Here is a 7,948-nt window from a genome sequence, read left to right as displayed (position 1 = left end):
TGTATAGTTTGAAGTTGACTATATACATATATGTATATTACATATACATATGTGTATATTACGAAAAGCTTAGGAAAGATGTATGTATATATAGGGTTAGGATCGTGCGAGAAGCACTAGGATAATTGAGAAACTTGAGAAGCATTCTGGACCACACATTTTCCCTAGAAATGCAAAAAAAAAAAAATTAAAACAAAAATTTATAGGGATATATACACATGTGTATATTGTCAATCTTTTTAACTATACATATATGCATATACATTTTTAAAATTAAAAAATAAGTATTGTACATCTATGTTTGAGGGGAATGGTTTAGTTTTGGCTTTTGGGTTTAGAATTTAGCATTAGTATTTAGGGTTTAGTATCATTGTTTAGTTTTAGTGTTTAGCATTAGTATTTAGGATTTAGTTTTAGTGTTTAGTATTAATATATAGGGTCTGGCATTAAGGTTTAGGATTTAGCATTACAGTTTAGCTTTAGGATGTATGGTTTAGTTATTAGGTTTTAGCATAGGGTTTAGCCTTACATGTTTGGGGTTTAGCTTTAGGGTTTAGAGTTTTTTGTTAGTGTTCAACGAGCCGGTTCCAATACTGCTAGAATGAGCTCGATCGGAGTTCGTTTGACCTTTTTTCCTACACTTCTTAAGTGAAGGATATATATTCATAATATACACATATGTATAGTTTAAAAATTGACTATATACATATGTGTATAATTCAAAATTGACAATATACATATATGTTTATAGGGGAAGGATCCACTAAAAAGTGGGTTTTGCCTAAGTAGCTTAAGAAGGATTGTGATAATAACATGTGTCACTTCTTATAAGTAGGAAGGAAGGACATTTTGGTAGTAAAACATTTTGGTCCTTATAAGTAGGAGTGTGAAGATGACATGTTCCATCCTTTTTGTTTTCTCAAAAATACAAAAAAAAAAAAAATCTAGTACGTAAAAATCTAGCACAAAAAATATAACACAAAAAAATCCAACACAAAAAAAATCTATTACAAAAAATCTAGCACAAAAAAAATTTAATACAAAAATATCCTGCACAAAAATTCAGCAAAAAAAATTTTAAGACAAAAAAATGCAACACAAAAATGTAGTACAAAAATCCAACACAAAATATGTTATACAACTTAGAAATACAACACATTTTTATGGGTTTTTTTAGTTGTCATATTTTATATAGCAATATGGTAATCAAATTAAAGATAAAAAGATGCTCGATTTTAATGTGAAATTTTTATGAAAAAATAATGTAGTATAAAAGGTTATGAACGTTTAAAAAACGGGGGTTGAATATGCATGTGTTTTGCATGTGGAGGGAGAAAGTCGATAAACAAGATCCTTCAAAGATACCTTTACACTTCTCTTTTTTCCAACATTTCATCTTAACCATTGATTTGAAAATGAAAGGTTAAGATTCATTCTTATCCTACTTAAACAAAATCAACTTTTTATTTGATTTTACCCCTATGTATATATACAAATAAAAAACCTCTTAAAAACGTGCAATTAGAAGTAAAAATAATTGGCTTGAGGAAAATGTATGATTCAGAATGCTTCAGAATTACCTCTTAAAAATAATTGGATGTATGGAGTTTTTTTTCCAAACTAGTGTTGGTGGAAAAAGTATTTACCAAAATGGTGTTCTTTAAAAACTATTTACCAAAATAGTGTTCCTTCTTTATTTTGTATTTATCTTTTCTTTTTTAACCAACATATTAAACTTTTTTTAATATTCTATTAACTTTATCAAGTATCTATTATCTATTTTTTAGGGTGGAGATACAATAGGAAGTTTATTTGGCTAGGAAGGCTAGGAAGTGATCATGACCATCCATTTAGTTAATCAATGGCTAAGATTAAATGAATGAAATTGAAGCAAAAAAAAAAAGAGGCGCGTGAGTTTGTTAGGGGCATTCTAGTCAATCCAACACAATAGTTTCTCTCTCCTCCAATTCCCCCCCCCCCAATTTTTTAAACGTTAATAACTTTTTCATACGACATTATTTTTTTATAAAAATTGCACAAAAAAACGAGCGTTTTTTATCTTTAAAACGAGTATACTATTGCTATATTTTCAAAAAAAAAAATTGAAAACCCAGTTGCGTAAAACGCAATGGAGAAAACCCAGTTGCGTAAAACGCAATGAAAAAAAAACGTAAAAAAATAACTTTTTCTAAAACGCAACGCACCAAGAACACAAAGAAATGTCTTATTTCTAAAACGTAATAGCCTAAAAACACAAAATAAAGTGTACTTTCTAAAACGCAATGAACTGAATGTGTTTTACCTAAAACGCAATGCACCCAAAACACTTAAAAATGTCTTATTTCTAAAACGCAATGGCCAGAAAACACTTAAAAATGTCTTATTTCTAAAACGCAATGGCCAGAAAACACTTAAAATGTCTTATTGCTAAAACGCAATGGCCAGAAAACTAAAAAATGTCTTATTTCTAAAACGCAATGCCTAGAAAACACATAAAAATGTCTTATTTCTAAAACGCAATGGCCTAAAAACACAAAAGAAACTGTTCTCTCTAAAACGCAATGAACTGAATACACATAAAAATGTGTTTACCTAAAACGCAATGAGTAAAAACACTTCAAAAATGTTTTATTTCTAAAACGCAATGACTAGAAACTGTTGTTCACAGAACCAGAAACTGTCTAAAACGCAATGACCAGAAACTGTTGTTCACAGAACCAGAATCTAACTAAAACGCAATGACCAGAACCTGTTGTATACAGAACCAGAAACACTGTCTACGAATGCAGTTTTGTATGTGAATTGTATGAACCAGGAAGCAGGAGATAAAAAACTGTCTACGAATGTAGTTTTCCAGAGGCAATTTACAGAAAATTAATTTTTCTGATGCATTTTTATTACAGCAATTTAATCGGAATTGTCTTGGACCCCGCCAGGGGCTGCCGCCCCTGGGACCCCGCTATAGCAATTTTTATTACAACAGTTTTGTATGTGAATTGTCTTGGACCCCGCCAGGGGCTGCCGCCCATGGGACCCCGCTACCAGGGGCGCTGCCCCCGGATGTAACATCCGTAAAAAAACGGATATCCAACATTCTACCCATTTTGAAATTCGGATCCTAACTTTGAAACTTCGGAATTTCTTTTTGCGAAATAAATAACCGTCGAAGGAATTATTCTCTAATTTAATCCTGTGCCGATTTAGCTATTTACTATTTAACTACTTGCTTAATTTATTTAATTAACTTAATTAATTTAGAAGTTTATATACATATAACCTAGTTAGCTTGGTCAACTATGTTATATAACTTAAACCAAGTTAATCCAACTAATTAATAAAATCTTTCAAAGTTAAGGGGCTATATTGGTTTTTTTTCTAAAAATGAAATGCAGGAACCCTACATCTCTTGTTTGTATGCGCAGACAACACACACAAACAACATTTAACTTTTCACCTCCCTGTCTCCCTCCTTTAACTCCGGTAGTCGGAGTGAACGCCAGCGACATCTCTCCGATCAAGCACAACCACCACCTCCTGCACCTCTTGACATCCTACACCTCTCGGCACCCTCACATCTCGAAGAACACCCTCACTCCTTATGTCCCGATAACAAGCTCATTGCCGGAATCACGTAACTGTATCGTTGCACGTCACCAGAGAGAACCATAGCTTTACCAGAGGTCGGAGCTCGCGAACGAGGATCGTTTCACCTCGATTCGGTATACCTTTCCCATTCCCTTGTGTTACTCTGCTGTAATACAATAAGAATCGGAGGTTCACGCCGGGGTTACATCGACTCGCCTTCGAGACCCCCGGACCAGAGAAACCGAGTTCATCGGAAAATGACGTGGGAGTTTACACAGTCCTCTTCGTTTCGGTACATTCGGTCTATTTCATTCTCGTTACTTTTTATGTAACGAACGACTCAAGTGTCTAAACCAAACACAGTTCATCGCTGCAACCCGGCGCCGGAGTCTCGCCAAAGATCGGAGCTCGCCGGAGTGTACACCGGAACTCGACTCGTCCAGATGTCGGTATACTTTCCTTCGCCTCGTAATCTTTTAGGTTATCCTTTAATCGAAATATCACCACTTGAATATCTGATGGGTTATTTGTACGAATTTGGATCCTGACATGGGTTTCATGTTAGCATGCATTTTAAGTTTAATGAAAATAATAATAACAATCATGTTCTGTTGAGTTTTGTAAAGAAGAAAATGACGAACAGTAATGTATTACCATTTCTATTGACATTCATATAATATAATAATATATAATTTAAAGTAGTATCGTGTTTCTAATAAATTTTGTAATTTGACAAAATAAGAAAACTAAATAACATTTTTAACTCTTTTAACTTTAAACTACAAGGTAGAAAGACTTTATCCTTTTGAACTTATTATTGTTACATAAGTTTTCGTTCTTATTTACTTGTTTTTTTTATAATGTCTTCCATATCGGTCTAAATCGGATACATTAAGACACACATTTTCGTATCGTTAATGCGTCATATAACGTGTCTTAGGTGTCCTCGCCACAACGCGCGACCTATAGAAAAAAAATCTAGTTGTTTTTATAAGCCTACTAAGAAAAAGTTATTGCTTTTACTCAAACCGTTTTGTGACATATTTTATTTAATCGTTTATTATATTAAATAAGTTACACTAAATCTTTATAAGTTAATATCACATATAAGCTTCGTTAATTAGATAAATCTTTAGTCATTTTTATAACACGTTTATATTGAATAATAATATATTACGTTACATATTACTTGGGTTATGTTTTATTTCTCTCTCTCTCTTATGTGATATTTAGTATTTTATTTTTCTTATATATATATATGTATATATGTATACTAGGGTGACTTCTCATCTCTTGGATTTCCCAATATTTACTCGTGTGATAATTCAAGGGATTCTTATACGCAACCAGGTGAGTATACTCGCATTTTTCCCCTTTTTACTTTTACCACTTTTGGGGTGTAACATGTTTACCTATTGAAACTTACACATGAACTTTTGTCTAAACACATGAACATTCCTATAACATGCTTGTATATGTGATGGCTTGATACTTTAAATTTGGGTGATTCTTATGTGTTGAACTTGTCATTAACTTCGTACGAGCCAAACCGTGACATATGTAGCGCTATAGGATTAACGACCCGCCTCTACTGAAACTTTGGTTATGTCATGAGCAAGTTGCGTTTTCTTGGTTTGATATGTTAGACACATGCCATATTTAATGTTTATCTTGAATCGCATGCTTGCTATGAGGGATTGTTCACACTTTTATCTTATGTTATGTATGTACCAAACTTGTATACTCGCCTTTTCTTTTGCATTGAACTTTATTTTAAACATGTTACAGGTTGAGGATGATGATGCTATGAAAAGAAGTAGCGTTGATGCCTAGATACACATATAGACGTTTAGGTTTAATATGTTGTATCAATTTTGATCATGTTGTTATGTATTTCCTTTGAACTTGTTGTTATTTGTATCTCTTGTATTGTTGACAATTTACTTATGAAATGAAACCGGTTTATTAAATATTGTCACAAATAGCGTTATGAAGTCTCTTGCAATCTTCACACTTCGTCTCATCCCGATGTTTCCGCCATTGGTTGGGGTGTGACAGATTGGTATCAGAGCCATAACTATAGGGAATTAGGAAAAGTAGGAATGCTTATACCTAGTCTATAGTTTTAGAGCCTTATTCGTATGTTTTGCCTGAACTACTACATGATACTTTATTTCCTTCTTATTTATGCTCTTTTAAACATGTATGTCACTCGTGGGTAATATTCGACATGATATTCTTATGCATTAATGCTTGTCTTTTTATGTGTTAATACTTGTTTCGTTGTTCGATCCTTTACGTATTATTCTTGACCTATTCCTCTATGTGTTAATACTTGATTTATCATTTCATTATTTATGTACCATTCTTGGTATGCCCTCTTACGTGTTTATACTTGTTTGCGTATTCCTTTGACTTACACTTCCCTCATGCATTTTACTCGATATTTCTAAATCCGAAAACACTCATAATACACAAACGAGACAACTTCACCAAACTAGGCGTGAAACCCACAATTTGGTGAATGACTCTCAATCCTTCTACTTTTCTTTTCTTACATGAAATTCACCACCAAGCTAGGAGTGAAATCCTCACCTTGATGGAGAAATTCAAATTTTGAATTCTCGTGGACCCTCGTCAAAGTGTTGAAATCAAATTTTGACCCGACGAGTACCAACCACACCTAGGATACTAAATCGCCAAGTTAGGGGTGAAACCCGCACCTTGTCGACTAGTTCCACTCCTTGATTTTCATTAATCCCGCCGAGTCTCGAAATTTCAATTGAATTTGGGACATGTAGTAACCGGAAGGGTAAATACCGTTAATCGACTTGTCGGCGAGAGTATTTCACCTATTAAGCCAAAGCATGCTCCTCAAATTCAAAAGACTTTTCGACCACTTTGGTTAGTCAAAGTTCCGTTTTGGAACACTCCAAACTTTGGTTAAACATGCGTTTCTATTATTCATTTTATACGATACGATCTTTCAAATTTGAATTTACTTTCGATATTCTCTTTTACACACACAACATATTGAATCTTTTCCATACATTTATACATATGCACGATTTCATATAATTTAAATTCATAAACCTTGTAACGACAAGTGGAGACATATCATCGAGATAGGAGTGATTTCCTTACCTTGACGATTAACTCCACTCCTTCTTTTCTTAAAACGACCTCACCGACGAGTTAGTGGTGATTCCCTTACCTAGGTGATCGTTACCAAAAATTTTCTTTCAAAAGAGACGTCATCATACAACACGATCATATTTTACACCAAAATCGTTTATCATTCGTCAAAATCCTTATTTATGCAAATTTCAAAATTTATTATTTTATCAAACGCATTCTCTATCTCATAAACTATTTCACGTAAATCATATACATGGAAATTCTTAATCATACCTTAAAACGTTTTGTTACTCTGATTTCAAAACCTTACGAAATGCTACCTATCAACTTAATTGGTCCAATGAATCCCTTGCCCATGAACTTCATGCTTGACCTAATCACTAACACACACTCACCTTTTGTCATCATACCAAAGACTTTGTTCGCAATCGAAAATCAAACTAGCCATTTCATTTGCCTATAAGATCTTATAGTTATTATAAGATCATTTTCTTTCCTAAAGCATTTTTCAAAATCAATAAAACATTTTATTATAACACTTTTCAACGATCACCAAGTTCAATATGCATAAAATTTTCTTTAAGAAGCAACGTTTTCACAAGAACCTCCTATTTCAAATTTCCTATTTTAATGCAAGGTCCTTTAAAAACGATGCGAACTTACCATTTTCAAAACATTTTACATACACCGCTCAATATGTCATTTTCAAAACACATGGGCAAGAAGACTTCATAGGGACCAACGCTTTCCAACTAACATAAATTCTTTTGAAACAAGAGTCGCATTCTCGTTCTTATACAAAGTACATCTCACATAATCAGTAGATGTTTTACATACTTTTGGAATTCACGAACTAGGTTTCACATTCCCAATCAAGCCTAAACTATTTTGATTCGATAAACTCAACGCGTTACTCAAACAACTATACATACATATCATCGCACATGTTTTATTCGATATCTCACAACGATTTCCTTACATCATTCGTTTTACATACTCAAACTTCCCGATCATTTTACATGCTTAATTCGTCGCATTCAATACATGTCATACACGAAGTCATCGTCATTTATGCGTGTTCACATTCGTTTTTATACACATTTTCGTGTTCATACTCATACGCTTTAAGTTCATGCTTACATACTTATTCATACTTATACTATTATTTATATTCATACGCATACTTACTTTCATACTCGTGACTCATACATTCGTACCCGTACGC

General features: G+C 33.2%; 1 long non-coding RNA gene across 1 annotated transcript; it reads left to right on the top strand.

The window, feature by feature from the left end:
* Positions 1-3,453: 3,453 nt before the first annotated feature.
* Positions 3,454-4,943, top strand: LOC118492213. Its single transcript, XR_004892628.1, has 3 exons — positions 3,454-3,877; positions 3,949-4,030; positions 4,863-4,943. It is a non-coding gene; the product is annotated as an uncharacterized LOC118492213 (long non-coding RNA).
* The last annotated feature ends 3,005 nt before the right edge of the window (positions 4,944-7,948 follow it).

Source organism: Helianthus annuus, chromosome 1, assembly GCF_002127325.2.
Source record: "Helianthus annuus cultivar XRQ/B chromosome 1, HanXRQr2.0-SUNRISE, whole genome shotgun sequence".
NCBI classification, from domain to species: domain Eukaryota; kingdom Viridiplantae; phylum Streptophyta; class Magnoliopsida; order Asterales; family Asteraceae; genus Helianthus; species Helianthus annuus.
The sequence above is the reverse complement of the archived record's forward strand: the minus strand, read 5'-3'. Positions and strand labels throughout refer to the sequence as shown.